General features: G+C 46.9%; 1 pseudogene; it reads right to left on the minus strand.

Annotated features, from left to right (window-relative positions):
- LOC106324147 overlaps positions 1-1,222 on the minus strand; it is a 2,256-nt pseudogene extending 1,034 nt beyond the window's left edge.
- Positions 1,223-3,471: the final 2,249 nt, after the last annotated feature.

The following is a 3,471-nucleotide window of genomic DNA, read 5'->3' on the forward strand; positions in this document are numbered from 1 at the left end:
TGAGCCCCTTGGGAAGGGGTTTTAGCTCAACCTTGGGAGCCTTCAACTCGCTCCAGGGATTATCAGGTAGGTTTGGCGGAACAGGCGAGTTTGGTAAAGGGGTCGCTCCAGTTGGAGTGTTCTCGTCCTTGTTGCTTTCTTCCCCCAGACTTAGACTCGCCACCATTCGTCCCATACTCCTTACGGAGTCAAGCATCTTATCATACCCGTCTGCGTCAATGTTCTCGATACTCTGCTCGGCCTCAGCTCTTACTACTGCAAGCTTAAGTGGATCTTCTGTAAGAATCTCCTCTATCATCCCGTCGCGAGGTTGCAGCGGATCAATCCCTTCATCCACCTCGAAGGTCTGTCCATCCAGCATCGGCTTCTTCAGCAGCTCATCCATCTCGAACTGCATGACTATGTCCCCCAGATTGAGATCAATTTTCCCTTGCCGCACATCAATGATGGCTCCAACAGTACATAGGAACGGTCTTCCTAAGATGAGAGGATCTTTGGATTCCTCTTCCAGCTCTATAACTACGAAGTCTGCTGGAACAGAGGTGTTCCCGACTTTTACTTGGAGATCCTCTTGAATACCAACCGAGGACTTAATTGATCTATCCACGAACATCAAGGACATCTTAGTTGGTTTGAAATGCGTATATCCCTGACGTCGTGCTACAGAGTAGGGCATGAGGTTTACGCTGGATCCCAGATTAGCCAAGGAGCATGAGAAAACTGTCTTCCCAATCTGGATAGAGATGACGAACTTGCCAGGGTCTCCTCGCTTCTTTATCTGCTTGTTCTGAAGCACGGCGCTGCACTCCTTAGAGACAGTCATGAATTCGCTGTCCTCCGATATTTTTCCTGAGATCAATCCCTTCATAAAGCTGCGCATGGAGGGCATCATCTGGATCGCATCCATCAAGGGGATTCGTACGGTTAGGTCCTCCAACATCTTTCTGCACTTCATCTCCTCTCGGTCGTTACGAGTAGCCTTTGCTTGAACAGGGTAAGGGACTTTAGGAGTGTATTCGCGAGCATGAACAGGCTCTGAGATCGGGCGGACAGCCTCAGCTGGTTGTTCTGGTCCTGGCGAATTGGTTCCAACTGTTGGTTCCCTCTCCTTCTCAGCTGCCGGGGTATCAGCTGGTGGTTGTTCAGACACTTTCTGTTTCCCCTTCTCAGCCGCAGTGAACCTCTTCTTTACCGGCTCAGACAGTTGCTTTCCACTTCTCATCTCAACCGCATTGCACTCTTTAGGGTTTTTGTCGGTTTTCCTAGGTAGAGTACCTTGTTGCCTCTTGACGCTCTAAGCAGTCTGAGCAATCTGAATGTCCATCTGTCTCATATGACTCGCGACATTGTCGTATTTGGTGCTCAAATCGCTGAACATATGGTTCATTCTGGTATTGATTTCGGTAGTAACCTGGTTTAGATCCTTCCCTTGGAGCTGTTGTCCTTGGAGCAGCCGCTGCAACATAGCTTTTGTCTCATCTTGCGGAACAGCGACAGGAGCGGAGGTAGTTGGCTGAGTGTTCTGGAGTTTCTGCATCTGAGGTGGATTGTTCTGTGGTTGGCTTAGAACATAAGTCCGAGGTTGGTAGTTCTTTTGATACCCGGCATACTGACCTTGGTTACTCTGTGCAGGATCAGCTGGTTTGTCTTACTTACGCCAGAAAAGTTGTGGGTTGTTCCTCACATTAGGGTTTTGGTGGTAGTTTTTGAGCTGCCATCCTTGCCCATTCACGTAGCTCACCTCTTGCTGATCGTCTCCTGATATTTTAGCATCAAACGCCAGGTCACCGACACTCTTCTCAGGAGCTGCTTCTTCCATTATGAACACTTTGCTTTGGTTTTCCTTAAGAAGTTGGTCCACCTTTGCAGCGAGATCATTTATGCTGTTCACACTCTTCGAGCGGTCATGCTCCTTGTTCTTGTTTAGTGAACTTGAAGCCATGTTCTCAATCAGCTCGAACGCACCAGGTGTGGTTTGAGTCATGAAGTCTCCATTACTCAAAGAATCAAGGGTGTTTCGAAACTCATAGCTCACTCCATCATAGAACACCTCCAATATATAGTCATCATCAAACCCATGGTGCGGGCATGAAAAGCTACATGAAAAGGTTCATCAGACTTCTGCTTGAAATTTGAGATCATGTGCCGTAGAGCCGCGGTTTTAGACTTCGTGTAGAAGTGGCTCAGGAACGCTGATCGGACCTGGTCCCATGAGGTAAGAGAACCGGTCGGCAGAGATTGGAGCCAGCGAGAAGCTTTCCCTTCAAGAGAGAATGGGAACAGCGTGCATTTGACATAATCTGGTGGCACTCCGTTAGAGCGAGAGAAATTGCAGATTCTCTCAAAGGCTTCGATGTGGTCCATCGGGATGTCAGTAGTGAGACAGCTGAACGTGCTCTTCTGTACCAGACTTATCAGTGCAGGTTTGATCTCATTGCCTTGCTGAGTGCAAGGAGGAGGGTTGATGGGGGAGCGGTTAGTAGCGAAGTTCCGCGGAAGGTTCTTCTCCCCAATAAGAGCACCACGCTCTTCTCGCGCGGTGTTCGCAGCTGCTTTTTGAGCAGCTTGTTGCTGATTTTGGATGGTCTGCTGCATCTGCAACATCTGTTGTTGCTGAGTCTGCATTTGTTGTTGAATGATTGCCAATGCAGCAGTGAGGTCATCCTGATTGCCGTGATCACCCATGTTGGTGTCGGTTGTTCTCGGCTGTTGACGGTTCCGTCTTTCTAATCTTGCGAGTTCGTCGTTGGTTAGTTGATGTAGTGGTCCTTGTGCGTTGCTCCGAGTATGTCTACTGGTCATGCACTTGGATCATCTGTTCCAACAAAGAATTAAAAGCAAGTTAGATATCTTAGACTAAATACTAAACCGAAAAATAAAGGTAAAAGCCTGGTCCCCGGCAACGGCGCTAAAACTTGATACACTAAAAATGAATCTTTGGTACTATCAAGTTAGGTAATTGTAATATTTGAGATTCAATCCAGATGACCAGTTTACTTTTTACTCTTATGAGTTCAATATTAAGCTGGGAAACAAGTGGGGTTTTAAAATCAATGGCGACGCGAGTAACTAGAATACCTAGAGATTCACATTCGATTTAAATGAAAGCCGGCCTAGGGTTGTTCATCGGGTGTCAATGCGGAACCAAACAACTATTCAAGTGCAACGAGGTGCAGTCTAGAACTCGGATCACTCGCCTAGAACAATCCACTATCGTGGACTTGTTCCCTTTGCTGATCGGTCTTGAGTCCTAAGCTCTCACTTGGAACAAGACGCGATAGCAAGCCTTAGAGATCTGGTCCGATTAGTTCACTTAATACCCTAATATCTACTCTCGCTGATTAGGGATATGAAGCTCATTCAATATATGTCAATTTTATCTCCTAAGCGGTTAGCTAGGTGATTAAACTTGAGATCGAACATTAAGTGATCAATTCAATGCAAGCAGTAAGAACAATATGAATGAAGAAC

Source organism: Brassica oleracea, chromosome C2 (assembly GCF_000695525.1).
Source record: "Brassica oleracea var. oleracea cultivar TO1000 chromosome C2, BOL, whole genome shotgun sequence".
NCBI lineage: Eukaryota > Viridiplantae > Streptophyta > Magnoliopsida > Brassicales > Brassicaceae > Brassica > Brassica oleracea.